We start from the raw sequence: 22,519 nt of genomic DNA on the forward strand, positions 1-22,519 counted from the left end.
AGCAGAGCAGCGCTGAATGCTGGGTGGCCAGGGAGAAAGCAAGAGCAGCTTCTCCTGTTCTCTTGCAAGCAGGGCTAGTGGCTCACTGCAAGGCTGAGATTCAGCATACATCAGCAACGGACACAGAAAGCGCAAGAAAAAGAGTAGTTGACAGCCACCTTTTAATGATCGTGACTTTGATTCCCACTCTTCCTCCAAAGAGCTCAGGGTGGCAGTCCAGCCTTGAAAGGCAGGTAGATCTTAGAGAGAGACTCTGACTCCAGCCCATCAACATCCAGTGAGCCTCGTGGCCAAGCAGGGAGTTGATCCCATCCCAGGCCTTCTTGGGAGAAGGCCAACAGTACATGGAGGGAGGCTTGGAGTGTTCTCTTTCCAAGCATCCGCTCCCATCTCCTTGCCCTACTTCGTTTCCCCTCCCAGGCCTCGGTGATGCAAAGACCTTTCCAGAGGAGCAAAGATAGGACCTCGGCTCACACCGCTGACATCACACCACTACTTCTCTGAATGCTGCCAGCCCAGCAGACTTGGCATCCCAGCCAGGCCTGTCACTTCCAACACTCCTCAGACTCCCTTTCACTGACGTCGGTGCAAAGAGTTGCTCTTTTTTTCCCACCAGGAGATTCCAGCAGAGGCAGGCGATGAGTCAGGGACCAACCTGGCTTCTCCAACTGCATTTTTCCAGCCAGAACAGACTGTCCAAGAGGGACGTCTTACTTGACCTCCTGGCAAAGAAGAGCTGGGGAGAGGTTGGCTCCACACTGGGACAAGTTTTCATGCCAGCAAATACTTCCGGGTACTCGTATGCAGCTACAGAATCGATTTGAGGAGATTTCTTAAAGCCAGGAGGCCATCTAGGGCAACACTTCAGTGGGGACAGCACTTGTGCTTCAGCACGAACAGACCAGCACACTTTGAGGGAGTCCAAACAGAGGACAATTACTGCATCAGGTCTTCACAACAGGAAAGGTATTTCAGCAGTTGCGTGATGCACTGGCATCGCTAGGGGGGTGGCGCAGTAAGTACTGTTGGTGCCACAATGGACTATGTCAGTGGCCTCTCCCACTCCTTGTCCGAGCCATTCTGGGCAGCAGCAACAATGTGCAGTCATGCAGAGTGGGAGGAGCCGCTTACACGGCATATTGCGAAATCTGAAGTATTTACCATGCCACCCCCCCAATAACTATGCCACTAGCATGATGTAACACAGGAGACTTGAGAGCCCAATCCTATCCAGCTTCACTGTGCCACTAGGGCATGCACTGCACCCTGCTGTGGCAGTCATGAAGTCCTCCTCAAGGTAAGGGAACATTTATTCTGATACATCAGGGCTGCAATGCAGCTGCATCAGTGCTGGACAGGACTGGGCCCTGAGGCTGCAATCCTCTCCACTTACCTGGGAGCAAGCCCAATGAATATAATGGGACATCTGCGTAGATATACATAGGACTGAGCTCTCAACCAGGACTTCCTTGGTTCTCATCTTTCCTCTGTCCTGAACTCACTAAGAGGCTATATGCACGCTGTTCCCTCTCAGCCTCTTACAATAGGGGGCAATAATGCTTACTGGGTGGTTGTAAGGACTATATTAAGATGATACCTTTGAAGTGTTCCCAACACTCATGAGAGTGTTAGGCAATTTCTAAGTGCGATCCTGGCAGGCAGGGCTCAGAGGAATTTCACCAGGGGGTAAGAAGTTTCTTTTGGGCCCCTTTGCAAAGGGGGAGGGGTGAAACAGTGGGTGAGGGTGGTGATGGGCAAGCAGAATGAGGGCAGGGAGGGGCAAAACAGGATAGGGGGAGGGTGGAGACAGCTGGAAAAGAACATAAGAACAGCCCCGCTGGATCAGGCCCAGGGCTCATCTAGTCCAGCTTCCTGTATCTCACAGTGGCCCACCAAATGCCCCAGGGAGCACACCAGACAACGGGCACAACCTGCGTCCTGGTGCCCTCTCCTGTGTCTGGCAATCAGAGGCAGCCGTCCTCTAAAACCAAGAGCTTATACATCCCTACTATGACTTGTAACCTGTAATGAATTTTTCCTCCAGAAATTTGTCCAATCCCCTTTTAAAGGCATCCAGGCAAGATGCCATCACTACATCCTGTGGCAAGGAGTTCCACAAACTAATTACAAGCTGGGTAAAGAAACATTTTCTTCTGTCTGTCCTAACTCTCCCAACACTCAACTTTGGTGGATGTCCCCTGGTCCTGGTGTTATGCATCATCATAGTTAGGCTCACACTAGAATGGAAAGTGTCATGTGTGTACCAAAACGTAATTCTACAGCAACTGTAGTCCTGCATCTGTGTCCCAGAACTCCTCTACACTCCTTCACGGTAAGCAAATCCACAAGCCAAAGAGCAGGCCAGTTTGTTCCCAGATTTGATACTGTGTTAAGGAGTGTCATGTCATGTCATGTCATGTGTGCATTCCTCGGTCCAGCATATATGGCTTGCCAGTAGCTCCAGCCACACGCTTGTGGTAGTGTCCCCAGCATCCCGTGCAGGCAACAAGTCTGAGTAGGTAGGATTTGTAAGATCTCTGGACATTTCTGGGCCTCCTGTTTTGGCTTCTGGACTCACTTTTTGACCCTGGGCCCGGGTACAAATTACCCCCTTTACCCCCCTCTCCTAGACCCTGGTGGCAGGCCCTGAGAGCCTGTTCTGAATTGTCTTGTTTCAGGCTCCCAAAACCTTCACAGGGCCTGCTTCTTTGTTGGGAGAAGGTCCCTAGCAGAACTTAGTGCTTTACAACCCACCTAGCTATGCCACTGGCTGTAGAGCAAGCAACAGGAGGCAGTAACCGCTTGTAGCTGCTTCCGTCTCAAAGCAGCCGCACCAGCAGCAACTCTTCAGGACGTCTACTGGACACCTCCAAACACTCAGCCTTCCCCCCCCCCCCAAAAAAAAATGTAGACTTCCAGGTCGCTTGGCTCATCCACAACCTGCTCTGGGCCAAGGTAGTAAAGGCTCTAAATATATTATTTGGCCCTGCAGGTTTGTTGGCTTGTATTTGTAACCACAGCCATGGGAGAGGGGAGGATCTGGGTTGGGACTCCAGCACTGAAGTGGAGAAAGGCTTTAGAAACAGACCTACACAGACATGGCTGACTGAGGAGACAAATGGAGAAAAGGCAGCTTGCCCCAGGCTCCTTGCTCTGCTAAGCACTGGGTGGGTCACCCATCCATGCACATTCATAGGCAATGGCCAAGTCGGGGCAGCATAGCCAAGATCACACTGGTCCCCACTGATGTCCCCTGCAATTGGTGGCCTGCCTCACCTGCTTGACGTATCTGGCCTGAGTCTCACCTACAGAGTGGCTTCCCTCTGCTTGTGGCATGTGAAATGTGGAAGAACCAGAACTCAGTGGTGGTTGAGTACATGACCCGAATGCAGCAGAAGGTCCTGAGTTCAGTCCTTGGCACCTCAGGTCAAAGATCTCAGGGAGTCAAAGACCCTGGCGAGTGGCAAGTAGGCAGTGGGAAGCAGGCTGGATCAATGGCCTGACTTTTAACCAAAAGTCCCCTTTAGCTCTTTGATTCAGTGGGGCTTGAGCGGTCCAAGCACCAGGCAACTGCTGCGTCTTGCCTTGAGTGGCAAGCTGTGGGGAGGGCCAAAAGTCCAGGGTGCTTTCCACCCTGCCTGCTACCACCTCCCTGAAGCCCAGCAGGGATGGAGCCGCTCTGATCTGCCTCCCCCAGAAGGCAGCAAGCCTGCCACTGACCACCCTGACCTTTTCCTTCTTCAGGCAGTCAGAACAGGAAGTGCTCCCAGGGCACTCCACACTTCCTGTCTGGTGAATGGGAAGAGCGGGAGAAAGAGTGAGGGCTGGGAGGCGGGATTAGAGCCTTCTACGTATGGAAGCAGGGAGGGGGCAGGGGGTGTGCAGTGGTGGCTGTGGCAGCAGCCGTGATGCAGACATAAGCAGGGGCAGCCCATGATCTTTTGGCACCTGAGGTGATGTCCAAATGCTGCCCCCCACCTCAAAATGTACCAGCCTCTGCTCCTCCCAGTACCTGGAGTGGAAAAGGAAGAAGAGGAAGCATGGAAGAGAGTAAAGTGGTGGGCTAGAGTGTCTTTGAGGCTCTAGCCCAGCACTCTCCTCTTGTCATACATTATCCCCCTCCCGCGTCCCCTCCCTTTTCCAATTCAGTGACTGGAAGGAAGAGAGTGGAGGTGAACAAGGGGCTGACGGAGGACAGCCCTTGCTCATCTGCTGCCTGAGGCACCTGCCTCAGTTGGCCCCAGGTTGGGCCAACACTGAGCATGTGTCAAAGCACAATCCTGAGCAGGCTAAATGGGAGAGACCCCCCACCTACCCCCACTTCCCCAGGCTCAAAGGGTCTGGGATTCATTCTGGATCAGAGCCCCGGCCCTCCTGCTGTTCAGAACCCTTGGCTACTCTCCGTCCGGCACCCAGGGACTGCTGGAGGCTGCGCAGAGTCAGGAAGCAACGTGAGGTTGCTAAGTGGCAGGAAGAGCACAGCGCTTGGCCCTGCCAGGGAGCTGATTCCGGCGCCTTGTGCAAGCCGAGGGAGTTTCCTCCCAGACCATTTCCTGCTGACAGCCCCTGACCAGTTCCTATTGGTGACCACCCTGCGGCCCTGGCTGGAAATCAGAGCAGCCTCATCTGGTTTGAGTTACGCCAGCATGCTGCTGACGTCTCTTTCCTGTCTGGTTCCCAGGGGCTTGGCTCTGCCCAAAATGCTGTCGCCCACCTTCGAGGCTGGGTGGGAAGGGAGAGGAGGAAGGAGAACGCGGCTGGACGGGGACAGGCTGTGTTGCAGAAACTGGCCTGCACAGACAGGGCTGGCTACGGAGATAAATGGAGAAGTGGGCAGCTTGCCCCAGGTTCTTCGCTCTGCCGAGCACTGACCTATTATTTCATCAGGCTGGGCATGTCTGGAGGCCTGCTTTTGCCTCTCGCCTCTGTCCCAGGCTGCTTCCCCTTGGGAGTTTCCCAGCCGGCTCAAGTGGCTTTCGGTTATTGATTCACATCTCACAGACATGCGGTAACTCTGGCTGCCAGGCTGGCTCCGAGCTAAAAAAGGCCCTGGACAGGCCACAATTGAGGCCAGGAGGCTCAGCCCTCATTCCTGCCCAGGACGACTCAGCCTGAGCCCGGAGGGGGGAGAAGGCGGCCAAGAGCGGCCATGGCTCACGGCCACCCAGTCACAGGCTGGAGCCCAGCCAAGTCTGCAGGGAGGGGTCTCTTGCCGAGTGGGCAGAAGGCACCCCCCAAGATGAAGATGATGCTCTAACCCTGCTGCTTTTGATGGTTCATATCACACATCTGTTCAGAACAGTTGTCAGGTGATAAGTATGTTTGGAGAACCTCCAACCTGGAATCAGAAAAGGACTTTTGAGGTTCAAGAATTTGCATTCATGGGAGGAACACACATAATTTTGCTACAATTGTAACTTATTGGTGACAAAAGGGAGAAAATGAAATGTAGACCATGCACGGGCATGGACGATCATCATCTGTTTAAAGATGTCCCTCCTTTCTCTGTCCTGAATCTCCCACAGGCCTTCCAGGGGGTGACCCCCCCATTCCAGTAGCAAGGAGGGAGAACCCCCCCTCTCTCTGCACAATTTTTAAACAACCCAGTCCTACCCTTTCCCTCGCCATAGCATGCAGCCGTACCAAAGTAGTAGTAGTAACTTTATTGCCATTGTGCTACGGCACAGTGAAATTTATGCACCTTAGAGATACAAGCATAAATATATACTACAATTCCAACAATCACACTCTACACACTCACCCACACATTCTATACACCATGTATCATAGTATAAAAACAGTATAACAGACCATAATGCCCAGGAGCCTGGTAACAACTATATCGCCTTATTCAACGTAATTATGGCTGTGGGATAAAAACTGCTGGGGAGGCTGCAATCAGGAACCATGTGAAAATTAAGAGAAAATATTCCCCTCCCATAAGCCCCTCAACTGCCAACGGGTCTCCTTAGGCCTGTGGCAGTTCTGGTCCAAGGAGACAAAGGGGGGGTGTCGGAAGGCTCTGGAGGGGATAGCTTCCTGGTACAAGTTGCTTGTGCCAGAATAGATTCCGTCCCACTTCTGACACACCCCCTTCACCCCACCCTGTTCTGCCCACCCCACCAACTAATGTTTGTGGCCTTACCTCTTAAGGAAGGTGATCCAGCCCTCTGATCATTTGGGTTGCCTTCTTTTGCATCTTTCTCCAGCTTTGATACCTTTTCCAGGCAGAACTGTCTTTTATAGTTAGTCTTCACTATCCAAAGGGTAACTGCTTCTGAATAGGGAGGTTCTAGTTCGCTATCACAGCCAGCAACTGCTGAGAAATCCTGCCCTCCATGTGTTGGGCTAATGTGCCTTACATACATTACTGAATTCACTGAATGCTGTGGCATATTTCTGCATCCTTTGAGGAACTCCTTAAACCAACTGCCAGTTAATATAAGAAGAGCAGAAGAATAGCCTGTCCAAGCCCACTTTCTGGATTCATGGGAGATATGAGCTTTTTGAGCCACTCACAGTGTTGCCACTGTACTGCACCAATGGCATAGCTAGAGGGGTTGCAAAGTGCTAAGTTTTGCAGGGAACCTCAGCACAATGCGCAAGTGGCCCCTCCACTTCAGAGCCAGGTGTCCCTCCTCTGTTTTACTCCTTCTGCCTGGAATGGCTCCAAAGGCGATGGGCTGCTTGCACATCACAGTGAGGCTCCCTGCAAAATTTAGTGGTTTGCACCCCCTCTAGCTACACCGCTGTACTGCACCAACTCATGTGTAGTGAGAGGGCCACAGCAGAACAAGCCTGTGCTTTCAAATACTTTGTGTAAATACTGTGGAAATTCACTCACTTGTACTCTAGGTTGGTGCACATCAAGGCACAATCCTGCTCTCCCTTCTGTATAGTTCTGGTCGCCACATCTCAAAAATGACATAGTGGAAATGGAAAAGATGCAAAAGAGAGCAACTAAGATGATTACTGGGCTGGGGCACCTTCCTTATGAGGAAAGGCTACGGCGTCTGGGCCTCTTCAGCCTAGAAAAGAGGCGCCTGAGGGGGGACATGATTGAGACATACAAAATTATGCAGGGCATGGACAGAGTGGATAGGGAGATGCTCTTTACACTCTCACATAACACAAAAACCAGGGGACATCCACTCAAATTGAGTGCTGGGAGAGTTAGAACAGACAAAAGAAAATATTTCTTTACTCAGCGTGTGGTTGGTCTATGGAACTCCTTGCCACAGGATGTGGTGATGGCAACTGGCCTGGACGCCTTTAAAAGGGAATTGGACACGTTTCTGGAGGAAAAATCCATTATGGGGTACAAGCCATGATGTGTATGCACAACCTCCTGATTTTAGAAATGGGTTATGTCAGAATGCCAGATGCAAGGGAGGGCACCAGGATGAGGTCTCTTGTTATCTGGTGTGCTCCCTGGGGCATTTGGTGGACCGCTGTGAGATACAGGAAGCTGGACTAGATGGGCCTATGGCCTGATCCAGTGGGGCTGTTCTTGTGTTCTTATGTTCTCATGTCTGTTCACATGTACAGCTTTTCCCCCAAGATCCAGATTGGTGAAAACACTTTCATGTGAGATGGGCAGCAGCTGGCTTTGAACTGCACTGATTAGTAGCAGGCTTGTAGCATCATATGCCTTTTCCTGCTGTCTCTTCCAAATATTCCAACTCCCTTCTAATGCCCACTTTTTGGCTAATTAACACCCTCCTTTTCCAAGAACAACAGCTGTGGTGTGCAAAGAAATGACCAGAACTCCTTATCAGTTGAGCAATTAAGGAGAATTTATTGCTACAAACACATACACTCCCTGCAAGTCCTCTTGTCCAGAGGCTTTCCCTCCCCAAAACTCCACTTAACTCAGTGGGTAAAGGTCTGAAGTCTGAAGCCAATCCAGTCTCCAAAGCACAAAGTCCAGCCTTCTCAGCTCCATCTTCTGCAGCAGAGTCCCTCCTCTCCTGCAGTGTCTCCTCCAACAGGGTCCTAGCAGTCCCCTTGGTCTGGTTCCCTCTGGGTCAGGGTAGTCTTTTATCCTTGTACGTCCCATAATCCAAAATGCAGCTCACCTGTGAGCTACCTTGTTAGCCCCTTGTTCAGTCCAAATTAGGCTCAGGTGAGCCATCTCTTCAGTCCATGTCCATTCAAAGCCCCATCAAGGTCAAATGAAGCTCAGGTGTCCAACCAGGTCTCCACTGGCCTTGATTGATGACAGCTGTGGAGCCTGCCCTGCCCTTCCCAGAGCTGTCAGTCAAAACATGGAATCGCTGTCAACACCACATCATCCACCCGATGATCTTCTGATCTTCCATTACACCTGCAAAGCAGCTTTGCAATTCTTTAAACATTGAATGTGTTGTTAAAAAAAAAAATGAATGAAGCACTTAACATTTTTAAAATTAGATAAACTGCAGTGACCAGGTGGTTTGTGTTTTTTCCCCACCAACTCCAGACTGGCAAAGGAGGGATGGTACATTCAGTAGGTTTCAAGTTTAAAAAATTGGTCAGTTTGGTTTAATAAAGTGGCCTAAGTTAAACCCAAGCTGCAGTCTGGTGTCTTCATTGGGGGTTGCCAGGGTAAACAGAATGCCAGATGCAGGGGAGTGGCAGTGAGATGCAAGAATCTTGTCATTTGTGTGCTCCCTGAGGCATCTATGAACTAGATGGACCCTGGAACTAGATACTGGAACTAGATGGGATGGATAGACAAGGCCTGGGCCTGATCCAGCAGGGCTCCTCTTATGTTCTTTTGACTTTGAGGGGCCAGTGGCCTGCCTGAGCAATGCAGGGAGCTGAAAAACAATCAGTCTTCAATTCTGGATATTTATTTATTTTATTTAGCGTATAGCGTATAATGCATGGACTTATAGATCAGACTAGATATATCAGTCAGTGTTCAGCTCGTCCAGCCATTAAAGGACAGAGTTACCTTCATTGAAAAAGTCAGACCATGGGCCAGTATACGCATTCAGTTTGCAGCCAGACACAATGTGGTATATGGTTTGGTGGGAGAACCTGCGATCACACTATGGGGTAGATACTAGCCCCCATTTAAAAATTGGATAAACAACTGTATAAATATGTAGTTTGTCAAAAGCATCACAAAGCAGAAGGGAAGTTGGGATTGGTTCCGATGGAAAAAAAACAACCTACAGCATACTATCTCTTTAAAGTACCTTCACACACGTCCTAAGTTTAAAAGTGAGAGCTTGAGATGCCCTGAATTAGGGCCAAATTAGATAGGTTGCAAGAGGCATAGAGTGTCTCCCAACTGTTTTTGCATTTACTTTAATGAAACTGGAGCTGTAGGCTCTAAAGCAGGCGTGCCCAAACTCCAGCCTGGGGGCTACTTGCGGCCTCAGCCCAGGGGCTCCCAATCTGGCCCGCGGGGAGCCTCTAGTCTCCAATGAGCCTCTGGCCCTCCAGAGACTTGTCGGAGCCCATGCTGGCCTGACACAACTGCTCTCAGTGTGAGGATGACTGTTCAACCTCTCACCTGAGCTGTAGGATAAGGGCTCCCTCCACTACTTGCTGTTTCATGTCTGTGATGCAGCAGCGGCAGCAAAGGAGACCTTGCTTTGTGCAAGTCCTTTTATAGGCCTTGTGCTACTGCAAGACCTTCATTCATTCATATAAATTCCTTCTCAAATATATTCTCAAATATATAGAATGTCGCCAGTTCGAGGATACCAGCAGCTCCCTGAACGTCTGAGAATGGCGAGTCCTTGAAGCAGCTGACAAGCCCAGCTGAGTGATTCCACCTGCTCTTGGTGTGAGCAAGAAGCGTCTTGGCTGCCCTCCATGTGAGAGACGGAGCTGCTTGTCAGCCTGCGTGGAAGAACCGGAGGCCAGAAGTGAGACCAAACCAGGAAGATCCATTCTGAAATGTTGGTTCTTGAAAGAGAGAACCTCTATGTTTGTAAGAATCCCCTGGTGGGATTTAGAAATGCCTGCCTATGTAAACCGCCTTGAATAAAGTCAGAGGAGTAATCCGATGACCAGAAAGGCGGTATATAAATACCTAGTTATTATTAGTTATTCATTTATATAAATTTATTCAAATTTAAAATGTAAATTAGTTCTTTTTTTCCCGGCCCCCGACACAGTGTCAGAGAGATGATGTGGCCCTCCTGCCAAAATGTTTGGACACCCCTGCTCTAAAGCATTGTTCCAAACAGGTCGTTTTTTCTGATCAAAATTCCCTTCTCCAACTGCTTTCCTCCCTGCAGAGAAAGATATATGGACCTGATGGAAAAGCTGCTTGGGATATGTGCAGTTTCAACCGGGAAACTGGCTTACAAGGAAAGGATTAAATACCTATGCACACTGCCCCGGCTCCAGTCCAGTGGTGACCCTCCTACTCCACCCCTTGACTGCATTAAATGAAAAGCAAGAATAGGTTTGGTTCATACATGAGTATTCTATGATCATCCATTCTCACGACATGCCCGAGCCAACGCAGGCACCTCTGTTTCAGCAGTGCATACATGCTAGGGATTCCAGCTCATTCCAGGGCTGTGTTGTTAGGAACTTTGTCCTGCCAGGTGATGCCGAGAATGCGCCGGAGGCAGCGCATGTGGAAAGCATTCAGTTTCCTCTCCTGTTGTGAGCGGAGAGTCCATGACTCGCTGCAGTACAGAAGTGTACTCAGGATGCAAGCTCTGTAGACCTGGATCTTGGTATGTTCCATCAGCTTCTTGTTGGACCAGACTCTCTTTGTGAGTCTGGAAAACGTCTGGATCCCAAAGGATCTCCTCTATGGAGAACTCGTGCAAGGAAAGCGCCCTACAGGTAGACCACAGCTGCGATACAAGGACATCTGCAAGAGGGATCTGAAGGCCTTGGGGATGGACCTCAACATGTGGGAAACCCTGGCCTCTGAGCGGCCCGCTTGGAGGCAGGCTGTGCAGCATGGCCTTTCCCAGTTTGAAGAGACGCTTGGCCAACAGGCTGAGGCAAAGAGGCAAAGAAGGAAGGTCCATAGCCAGGGAGACCTTCTCCCTGCACTTGCAGGGTGTGGACAGACTGCACTTGCTCCCGGTGTGGAAGGGATTGTCACTCCCGAATCGGCCTTTTCAGCCACACTAGATGCTGTTCCAGAACCACCTTTCAGAGCGCAATACCATAGTCTTTCGAGACTGAAGGTTGCCAATACAAGATATATTCTATGATAGATGGTGACAGGACGCAACAGACAACAGAAACGCTGAACATTTCCGAAACGTCTGAAAATTCTGTAGAAGCCGCCTACCATCCTGCCCCTTGACAGCCTGACTCCCCCCATGTCCCCTTTCCCTGGTCCCGCTCCATCAGCACTGGGCTCCAGAGGAAATGAGAGCCAAGCGTGGGCCCCCAGCAGCCACTGTTGGAAGTGACTCCACCTCCTGGGCCCATCATGATTGACTCTGATGAAGGAGATGGGGCTCTCGGTCAAGTGGGCTGGAAGGGAAACAACTCAGGCGTTACGTGTATGAAACGACGGTACAAGAGTTTATCATGAGGCCTCACCAAGAGAAACAGCAAAGTAAGACGCACCGTTCCGCGTACCTCCTGCAGGAGGAGGTGGCACACAGTGCCTTTAGCGAGAAGAGAATCCCCTTTAGTTTATGGGAATTAAGGTGGAGGGCTTTCCATCAGGTCCTCAGGGTGGGAGCAGCAAACCCATGGTTGCAAAAAGATCAGAATAGGTGCAAGAGGCCAACCTGTTTGGGGTTGGGACCCTCTAGATCGGTAGGCGCCCTGCCACTGATAGAAACGGTAGCCCATTTCGTCAAAGAGTGTATGCCGGTGAAGGAGTTGTGGAGGGGCGTAGCGAGGGCCTTTAAGTGGCCCAAACTGGCCCAACAGGCCTGGGAGACTATAGTCTCTGGGAAGGAGCTGGCAGGAGGTATGAGGGGACCCAAGAGGACGAGTAATGCGGGACAACGGAGGGGAGGAGACGATAGGTGGGAGGTGCCGTGGTCTACGGTAAGATTGATAAATCTGCATGTCCTTTTTGCGCTGGGCATCCGAAGGGGCAAAGAAATAAAAGAGAAAAAGCCCACCAACATGCAGGGATGGGTCCGCTTTGTGGTCTCCAGAGTATACGAAAGGGTGAGAACCGGTAGAGACAGGTGAAAAAAATGGTGGGAGTGGTTAGATGGGGTGAATCCACCTCTAACGTGATGTCTAGTTAAACAGTCAATGTAATGTGACTGTAGTTGAAAATGTAAAATGTGATTTCTTTCCTTTGTATTATTTATTGTAGTATGAAACTTTTTAAATAAAAATCTATATTTCCCAAAAAATCTATTATTTCCCATCATGATTGGCAAACAAGCCCCTCTCCATTCCCAGCCCCACAAGCCACAGAGATCCAGCCCCCCTTCACTTGCTTTCTCCACCCAAATGCAAGGAGAATGGTTGTGCGATGCTGGTTTTTGCAGGCACCGATCCAGACCACCCACCGAGAGGAAGAACGGAAGAGCATTGGGGGAGAAGAGCCAAGGGCTGCTGGTGCCCTGAAGAGAGGCCGACCTGGTTTGGAACTGCTGGTGCACGCAGGCATGTGCAGGCGACATGTCGGGGGTGGTCGCTCAGCTAGGAGGCAGTTCCCAAACAATGCGTTCTCGCCACAGAGGCTCTGACCTGGCACAGCACTCTTGGCAATAGCGAAGAAGCGTCGGTCAGCTGCAGAGTTTAGCACTGGAAGCGGAGTCTGTGTAGTGGTTGTGGTGTTGGAATTAGACCTGGAAGATCCAGGTTCAGATCCGCACTCAGCTTCCTGGGTGACCATGGGCCAGTCACTCTCACTCTCACCTATTTCACACAGCTGTTGTGAGGACAAAAGGAGGGGAGGAACCATAGACAACCCCCTGAGCTCCTTGGAGGAAGGGCAGTAGAAACAGGTGAAAAATTAATAAATAAATGATATGCGTTTCAGTGTAAGTAAGTGTAAAGTCATGCACATTGGGGCAAAGAATCAAAACTTTACATGTAGGCTAATGCAGTGGTACTCAAACTTTTCCGGCCAGTGGCTCCCTTGACCCACATGGCTGTTGGCCATGACTCCCCATCACGTTCCTGAGGGCTGGAAGTGACATCATTAAACAGGAAGTGGCCAGAAATATTAACTATATTAACTATAATATTATAATATTCAGTTGTTAGCATCCTTCAGTCTCAGAAGACTATGGTATCACGCTCTGAATGGTGGTTCTGGAGCAGATTGTCCTCTCCAGTGTGCGAAGCCTGGGTAAAGTAGGTATGGAGGATAGACTGTTACCCATGCAACAAATTCCCCCTCTCCACGTCGCTGAAACGGTCCAATGGAAAGGCAGAGGCCAATACGGTTGGTTCCAGCGGCGCCGCAGGAGTTGCCAGAACGTGACTGTGTTCAGCCATGAACTGCCTCAGGGACTCTGGCTCCAGATTTTGCCTCGAGGTTGACTCCTGAAGCCTTTTCCATAACTGGATGTAGCCACAAGGCAGTGGAGGTTTGGGATCAGAGTTTTTCTTCTCTCAGATGAGCTGCCTTCCCAGGCTGTGAGTTCCATCTACCCGGTGGCTGTTTAGTCGCCTCTTACCACAAGTACAGCCAAACTGAGGGCCTATTCTTATCCCCAGCCCCCAGGGGATATTATAATAATATAATATTATATATATATTAAATACATTTTATTTTATTTTAATAATAAAATATTAAATATATATTAACTATATTAATATTAATTATATTAATCATATCATTAATTAAATGCAGATCTTAAAAATATATTATTAATACACAGCAATATACATGCTTTATAAATGATCAGCTGCTGATCACTGTTGGAGACAGGATGCTGGAGTAGGTAGATTTTGTCTGGTCCAGGAGGACTCATTTTTTTAAACTTTGTAAGCATAACAATAGAATTGTTTTATCAAATGAACTTTGTGAACAACCAGTCTGACCAACATTACATACACACACACACACCCTGTGGACCCCAATCCAACTAGTCATTTCTCCCATTCTCCTTGGATAGGATTGAACCCTTTATTAATTAAATTAAATTTTTCCAGGAGCTGGTGGGGAAAAAAAAATAGACCAGGAAAATATATCAGAGCTGATAAGGGTTTGGTTAGGAAGCTGATTTGTCTCCTATTCTAGGAGATGCACAGCTCAGGCCTATGCATGTCTGGTCTAGAGGGTAGAGCCTCCATTTGCCTGAAGATTAACATCCACAAGGTAGCCAGTTCGAGGCCACCGGCACTGTGCGACCCTGAAGCAGCTGGCAAGCTGCAGCTGAGCTGTTCCATCTGCTCGGAGCGTGGGAGGATGGAGGCCAGAATGTGAAACCAGATCGGAGTGTAACAGCTTGAATGTGGTGGTTCTTGAAAGAGAGAACCTTCTTTCAATTTGTAAAAATCCCTGCGTGGATTTAATAAGCCTGCCTGTGTAAACCGCCTTGAATAAAGTCTTGAATAAAGACCAAGAAAGGCGGTATATAAATACTGTATATTATATTATATTATTACTCAGAAGTAAGTCCCTTTAGAGTCAATGGGGCTTACTCCCAGGAAAGTGTGGATAGGATTGGGCTGGCAATCACTTCATCAATGGCTGATAAGTATTCCCTTCAAATAGCAAGATTCATCACTTTAAAAATACAGCCTCTCCTCTTCAGTCAACCAAGATTAATACATCACTTTAAAAACAGTCCCCTTTTTCTACTCCTGGCCAAGTAAAGTGTGTGCTTGTCTCTCCCCTCCCCCTTTGCCAACTGCATGGAAACAACTTTAAGACCCCTGGGAAGTGTTTTATTTGGGGAGGGGGAGGAAAGCAGGAAGGTTTGGAGATTGAAAGGGGGGAGTGGAAGAGGGAGGGGGTTGAAAAGAGAGATTTCACTTTGATGAGAAGCAATCACAGGCTGGGAACTGGAAACCAACCAGACATGGATCAGCGAGGGTTAAGGACTGCAAGCTGAGTTTGCTCCGAAGAGGGCGGGACAACAGCAGCCACTCTCACAGCTGAGCAACTCTGTTTCTTCTGCTTTAAAAAAAAAAGCGAAGAGGAGGGGCAGAAGACCCCAGGGGTGTGAGGTCCTGCGCCTCCCCTTTGAGTTCCTGTTGCTGCCCTAAAGAGCCGGGCCTCACAGTTTGAATAACACTGATATAGGCTGATGGGTTCTGAGCTGTCTGAGACAGATCAGGAGAGAGATCTTGGGGTGCTGGTGGACAGCTCAATAAAAGTGTCAACCCCATGTGCGGCGGCAGTGAAGAGGGCTAATTCCATGCTTGGGGTCATTAGGAAAGGCATTGAGAATAAGACAGCTAATATTGTAATGCCGTTGTACAAATCGATGGTGAGGCCACTCCTGGAGTATTGCGTCCAGTTCTGGTCACCACATCTCAAAAAGGATATAGTGGAGATGGAAAAGGTGCAGAAGAGAGCAACCAAAATGATTCCTGGGCTGGGGCACCTTCCTTACGAGGAAAGGCTACGGCGTTTGGGCCTCTTCAGTCTAGAAAAGAGGTGCCTGAGGAGGGACATGTTTGAGACATACAAAATCATGCAGGGGACGGACAGAGTGGATAGAGAAAAGTTCATTACGGGTTACAAGTCATGGTAGGTATGTGCAAGCTCTTGGTTTTAGAGGCAAACTGCCTCTGATTGCCAGGTGCAGGAGAGGGCACCAGGATGCAGGTCTCTTGTTATCTGGTGTGCTCCCTGGGGCATTTGGTGGGCCACTGTGAGATACAGGAAGCTGGACTAGATGGGCCTATGGCCTGATCCAGCGGGGCTCTTCTGATGTTCTTATGATATGCTTTTGGCTTGCTTTGCAACCCCTCCATTAAGGAAGTAGGGGGCCCTGCAGAGGTTTTCTTTGGAAAGGGGGTGTGCTGGGGTGCAGGCCTATGCATGAGCCTTGCTAAATGCCATGGAAAGGATGCCAAGTTTTAGGTACATGAAAAAGCATCACGCCATCCTTCCATCCTTGTCTCTTTCTCCCTCCCTCGGTTTCTCCCTCCATGGTCCATTTTAGATTGTAAGCTTCTTGGGAGCAGGGACCTGTGTATGGCACTGAGTAAAGTGTGAAGTGCTATGTACACTGGCTAAGTACAATACTTCTAAATGCTGAATCGGTGTGGTGAAAGCAAGTAGGGCAAGCTTCAAGACCAACAGCACCCAGGGTTGCCAACTTTTCAACTGCAGCTGTGCCTTTACAGCAGCTGGATCTGCAGACATGAGCCAGCAGCAATGCTGATCTGTCTGTCATGGATAGGCTGGTATACATCAAGCCCTGTTTAGGCCACAAGAGCAGGCTGATCCAGTTCTGTGCTCATCATGTGGCTGACTCACAGGCAAGCCATTCTTAATGTTGCAGTCATTGAGTGATGAAAGTGCAAGTGTGAAGAACTTGCTGCCATGTGGTGGCAAAGCCCCCCCCCCATTCCAGCACATCATTGGGAAGCAGCATCATTATAACCCCCCTGTGTGGCAACTTTCCCACTTCTGTTTCTTGTGGGGAATTATCTGCATGAGAATCAAGACCGTGTGCACTTGACTTAGCAGTATCAAAGGAAACACTCCCTTTTCAGTGCATGGGTGTGACCCTCCACCCCTAGAGCACATTGACCCCTTCCTACTTGAGGGCTTCACCTCCATTGTTCTAGGAGTAAATCGGCTTGTCCTCCTCCCAGCAAAGCCACTTCTGTGGGAAGGCTCCAGGTCTTCTTCACTGGCCCCAACAGTGCCTCTCCCACAGACTCACTGGGTGGCCTTAGACAGTCCCAGCCCCAGCCCCAGCTCTTCCCAGCTGCAACACAGCTGGGATGCTAAGCATACTGGCCTGCCTTACAAGACCACTATCAGGATGACAGGGGTACTGTGCATAAGCAGCTCTGAGTACTGAAGGGTGCTCTGTATTCACGCTAAACATTAGGAAAGCTCTGCTGAGGCTCCACACCTGAAAACCGCTCTGATCCTGAACCCAGCAAAAGCACCTTCAAAGCCCTCCCTCCTGTGGCCTCCCCCCTTCAGGATGTCCTCAAATACTGTACATCCCCCCCCCAGCACAACCCTCTAGTCTCTGTTTTTTTAACAGCTCCACCCCCAGTGATGCCTGAAATTCCCTCCAACTCTCTGATTTTCTTTAAATCCCCCCCTTTTCATAAAGGCTTTGGTTTAACCCCTTAGTTTCCATTCCATTACTGAAACCTAAGTCTGTGTCGCTAAAATAAAGATGTATTTTTTCCCCATTTCTCCCTCTTCTGCCTCCTGGACTTCCTTGTGTCCTCCATATTGTAAGCTCCTTGGGGCAGGGAGCTGGCTTCTGGTGCTTTGTAAAGTGTCATGCACATTGATAGGGCTATATAAATGCTGGTAGTGTGTGTGCGCACAAGTAAGGCTGTTAGAATGCCTCGGTGTGTGCACCCACCATACCTATTGCAAGTCCTGGCAGTGAGGGGCCCAGCTGTCCACAGCAGGGGTGACCTTACCACTTACCACTGCAACAGAGGGTTGCTCTCACTGCTACATTCTCAAGGGGAGCTTTCATTTTAGTCTGAATGAATGCGTGCCACTCTTTCACTTGTATGGGAGAATGTGATGGGGTGCATTTGGGGGCACCATAATGGGAGTGCTAAACCTGCTCTCTACCCAACTGGCCCCTTGGGAGGAAATCAAGCCTGTTCCTGCATGACAGCCCCATCCTGGGTTTGGTTTCTTGGTCGCATGTAAATGTGACTGAATGATGATGGACTTGTTCTGTGTAGTTTCTGGGCAGTTATCTGATGGAGCGCCTGGTTGCAGACAGCTGGCAGTCCCTATGTGCGTCTAAAGGAAGCTCCCATCGGAGTGTGGGGAGGATGGCACCCTCCAGCTAAGCGGACCACGGAGGTGTGCCCATGTCAGTGAAGTAATAGCAGTTTGTCTGCCACAGTCACTCAAGCTCTTTGTTCACTGTCAGGACTGTCCTGAGACAGTGTACTGGCTGGTGGGCAGTAGTCTGGTGGCCCAGGGGGAGGACTTGGAAGCCCTGGGCAACTTGCCCAGGGGGAGGAAAGGCAGCCAATCTGTGAGTCAAATTTAGATGAGTCAGTGGCACTAGCCTGGCCTTCTCATGTCTGCAGACCTCCAAGTGATTGCTGCATAAATTAGTTGGCAACCTTCAGTCTCGGAAGACTCTGGTATCGCGCTCTGGATGGTGGTTCTGGCACAGCGTCTAGTGTGGCTGAAAAGGCCAATTCGGGAGTGACAATCCCTTCCACACTGGGAGCAAGTGCAGTCTGTCCCTGGTCCGTCTCCCTGGCTATGGGCCTTCCTTCTTTGCCTCAGTCTGTTGGCCAAGTGTCTCTTCAAACTGGGAAAGGCCATGCTGCACAGCCTGCCTCCCAGCGGGCCCGCTCAGAGGCCAGGGTTTCCCACTTGTTGAGGTCCACTCCTAAGGCCTTCAGATCCCTCTTGCAGGAATTGTCATCTCCTCCTCTGACCCAGGTGATGCAGCAGGGCAGGCACGAACTGACTTCAGGATAGTCTGGGGTGGACTTTGGCTTTTACTCGGTCCTGAGGTCCCCTGACCAGAGCCAGGCAAAAGAATGGCAATGGCCTCCCGCTACCCATGTGCACCATACACAACCTGCTCCAAGCTCCATGTCCTGTCACTCCAGAGGAGGGATTTTCTAACAGCCCAGTCTAGGGGTGAAAAAAACCTTTTTGCTGTCGGTAGAGTTGAACTCTCAGGAGTCCGGCATCTGAGTGACTGCCAGTCACCATCCTGCAAATCACCAGCAGATCCCAGTCTGCCTTCTGCCCACTCTTGGAATAGAGAGCATCTCTGCTTTGCAGAAATAAGAACCAACAGACTATTTCACAGACCTTCGAAACTCAGCAGCAGTAGCAGTTATAATTGAATCAATTACATCCTTGACAGGCACTTTAAGGGATGATTGTCCTTGCAAAAGTCTCGTTTAACTCCTTGTTCTCTGGTTTGAGGTTCAAGGTGCCCAGAACATTTGTCCCCCAGTGTTTCTTGAGCTCCACAGGAAACAGCTTTGAAAAGCTGGCAGCACTCGGGGTGCAGAGGTCACAAAGGATCAAAGCACAACTGAGGAAAGAGCCCCAGGCTGATGTGAGTGGCTCCAAAGGAGCCCCTGAAGATGTAGCTCCTCAGAGACCAACTTCCTTTCACGTCATCCCACATACCCCCAAAGCTCCCTTGTTGCTGGCTTCAGGCCCCTCTACTGCGGGATTTTTCCTCCCAGCACAGCCCTGCTCCCCAAGGAGCTAAGACATCATGTTCTTGCACTTGGTCTCATGCTGGGAGCTTCCCATCCCTGGGAGTGGACAGAGGACCAGAGAGAGAGGCAGCTGCTGCGGAGAGAATGTGTTCCCAGCCCTGGTCCAGGAGCCTCCAGTGTGAGGGCAGTGGGGGCCCAGCCCGGGTCTGTGGGAACCAGACAGCCCCGGGCACAGTTCATCCGGGCTGGCTTCCTTCCGTGCCCCCAGGGACTGTGAGGAGGGGGGAGCCGAGGCCAAATGTTCCCTGAACAGACGGCGTTTTCAGACGCCAACATGATGTATGTCCCAAAATATTGTTTTTCCCTGAAAAGTCAGGCGTGGGGAAGGGAGAAAAAGAGGGTGCAGAGGGACTGATAGCACGAGGGCTTGGACCCGAGTTTTGGGCTCACTGGTCTGACAGCATATCAAGTAACATGTGCCGTGGCATGCCGGGACAGACGGTGGTTTGGCTGTGGGGAGCGCGTGGGAAGGAGGGAGGATGTGATGGAGCCGCTCGCAGCAGTTTTGGCTTCTGAGTCAGGACAGCCCCCTGCCTTTCTCTCTGGGGGCAGCAAAAGGTCCTGAAAGATGCCCAGTGGGTGGCAGCCCCTTTCCCAAGCCAGCCCAGGCCAGCCCAGGTGCCTTCCTGGGGAGAGACCTGACTCAGAGTTGAGGCCAGGCAGTTTTTTCCTCACTTTCCTGAGGAGCTAGCTGTTGATTCACCGAGTCCTAGATGGGGTTGGAACCCTGAGTTCAAATCCCCCCAGCTCAACTGTGGCTTGAAGAAGTAACCATGGGCAAGACCAGTTGCTGTCTCCCAACCACAGTTCCTCACAGGTGAAAGGGGAATAATCAGGACCACACCTCACAGGAAGGTGGTGGCAGTGAGGACCTCCACACATCCTGACAGAACACCAGATGATTCTTAATGAGTGGAGGTCACAGACAGAGGCAAGGATTCTGTTGCACTTGCACGGCACTTTTCCTCCCTTGATGCAGATCCTGCTGCGCACAGGCTCCCCAGCAGACCCCTCCCCTTGCCTGGTGGTGGCAAGGAGCACGTGGGGAACCTTTCCGCCCATGAAACAGCACAAACAGTGCACGGGGTGGCAGAAGATGGCCCATGGCTGCCACTCATCCCCACGCAGGCAACATTTGAGCAGGTAGCAGCGTCAGCTTTGTCTCAGGGGTGGGCCAGGCGGATGTGGGCACTTCCATGGATCTCTGCTCACTAAGGCCCCACCTTGCCTGGAATAGGGGTTCGAGCAGGCCTACTTAGGAGCACAAGACAGCCCTGCTGGATCAGGGCCAGGAGGGCCCATCAGGTCCGGCATCCTGTTTCCAGCAAGCAGACAAGGAAGGCACACCTCTCGCCACCACCGCTCCCTTGCAACTGAGATGCTGCTGCATCCGGGGGTCGGCGCATGGCCATTGTGATGAGCAGACAGGGACATACAGTGGGTGGGGAGGCAGGGGAGACCGGTCAGGCAGAGCCTCCCCACTGGAGTCCTGTGGAAAGCTCAGCTGCCGTTGTGAGTGCTTGCGTGCCTCACGTGGTGGCGGCACTTCGAAGGACTCCGGGGGGGGGGGAGAGGTTCTGCCTCCCCTGTCTCCCCACCCACTGCACGTCCCTTCTGACAGATTGACAGACTTGTGCCCTGCAGCTGGTCATTCTGTGGCAAGTTTCCCAGCTGCAATGAGGGTCACTGTTGTGTATATCCACACATAGACCACCCCAAGCCGCACTCCACAAATCACTGCCTGACTGACCCTTCTCCGTGATGACTTGCTGCTGGTGGCTTCTCTCTGTGGACTGAATGCTGTATTTTCTTCCTCTGCAATAACCTGTCCTGTGTCGACCTCTGGAACAGGTCAAGAACACCTAATTGAAGAGCATCTGATTAGGGAAGGGCAGCTCCTCTGAAGCTGATGCAGCAGCTCCAGGATGGGCAGTTCAGTGGGGAAGGGACTGCACACACACATCCTGCTGTAGAAAGCAGGCCCCACATCTCCCTAAGAGAGACCAGTCACTGTCTCTGGTCAAGAGGGACTGCTGGAGAGCCTGCTTGTGTGGTCTTGCGCTGTCACCTCCCTGGGAGAGTTTTTCATGAGCAATTCTCCCCACAACACACCCTCCAGACTATTTTTCTGCACATCTATGGCCTTCCACTCCCTCCTATGGAGGGCGTTACTCTTCTAGTGAATGCTTCTCAGAGTACCTTCGACAGTAGCTAGAGGAGGTGCAAAGCACTAAGTTTTGCAGGGAGCCTCACTGTGGCCTGCAGGTGGCCCTTCCTGGGTGTGGGAAAACAAAATGGAGGCATATACCCAGAATGGCTCCAAAGGGGAAGGGCCACTCACACACACCATGGTGAGGCTCCCTGCAAAGCTTAGTGCTTTGCACCCCTCTAGCTACCTCACTGTGTCAGCAACTCTGGGGTAACTATTACGGTATATGACATTGTGTTTAATGCTCTGGTCAATCACTGCACTTATACTGCATGGGAGGGAGCTGGGAGCAGAGGCAATCATAGCAGAATGCTGGATTGGTAGAACATATTACAGGGGGTGTCCAACGTACACCTCTGTGCTAGCTGCACAAATGTAGATAAGGTGGAGTACTGACACATTCTGTTCTGGCACTAACTCAGCATCCCCCACCATCTGCATTCTCTACCAAAAACACAATTCTACAACCTGTTGCATACTTCCAACTCCTTGGTTTATTTTGCAGAACCTCTTCTGCTACTCATGAGGAAGCAAAAGAGCACTCCCTAATGGGTGGAAATCCTGCAGGGTTCCTTCTGGGTTCTTTGAGTCCCCCAGATATCACCCACCTTGGTTGGCAACCTTCAGTCTCAAAAGACTATGGTACAAGCCTACAGCACCTGGTATTCCCAGGCGGTCTCCCATCCAAGTACTAACCAGGCCTGACCCTGCTTAGTTTCCAAGATCAGACAAGATCAGGCATGTGCAGGGTAACAGTTGCTTACCACTATAGTCTAAACCACCTGAAGATCCATGCTTTGGTTTCCATGCTTTGGAAAGCATGCTTTGGTTTCACAAACAGCTGCATGTTGCCAGTGTGTGGTGTGACTGCAAAAGATGCATGGCCCAGCTATAGCATCCGTGATGACCACAGCCAGTTGGGCACTTAGGAGCGGTGCAAGAAATCAAGACCTGCTGCTGCTCAACCAGGTGATGGTGCCTTGCAGTCCATCACAACCTTTTGACTCAAACAGATGTGAGGGCCTTATTTCCCATGTT

General features: G+C 50.7%; 1 pseudogene; it reads right to left on the reverse strand.

Annotated features, from left to right (window-relative positions):
- Positions 1–22,128: 22,128 nt before the first annotated feature.
- LOC136650227 (5S ribosomal RNA) lies at positions 22,129–22,245 on the reverse strand (annotated as a pseudogene).
- Between the last annotated feature and the right edge of the window lie 274 nt (positions 22,246–22,519).

The sequence above is a fragment of the Tiliqua scincoides genome, chromosome 4 (genome assembly GCF_035046505.1).
Source record: "Tiliqua scincoides isolate rTilSci1 chromosome 4, rTilSci1.hap2, whole genome shotgun sequence".
In the NCBI taxonomy this organism is placed as follows: Eukaryota; Metazoa; Chordata; class Lepidosauria; order Squamata; family Scincidae; genus Tiliqua; species Tiliqua scincoides.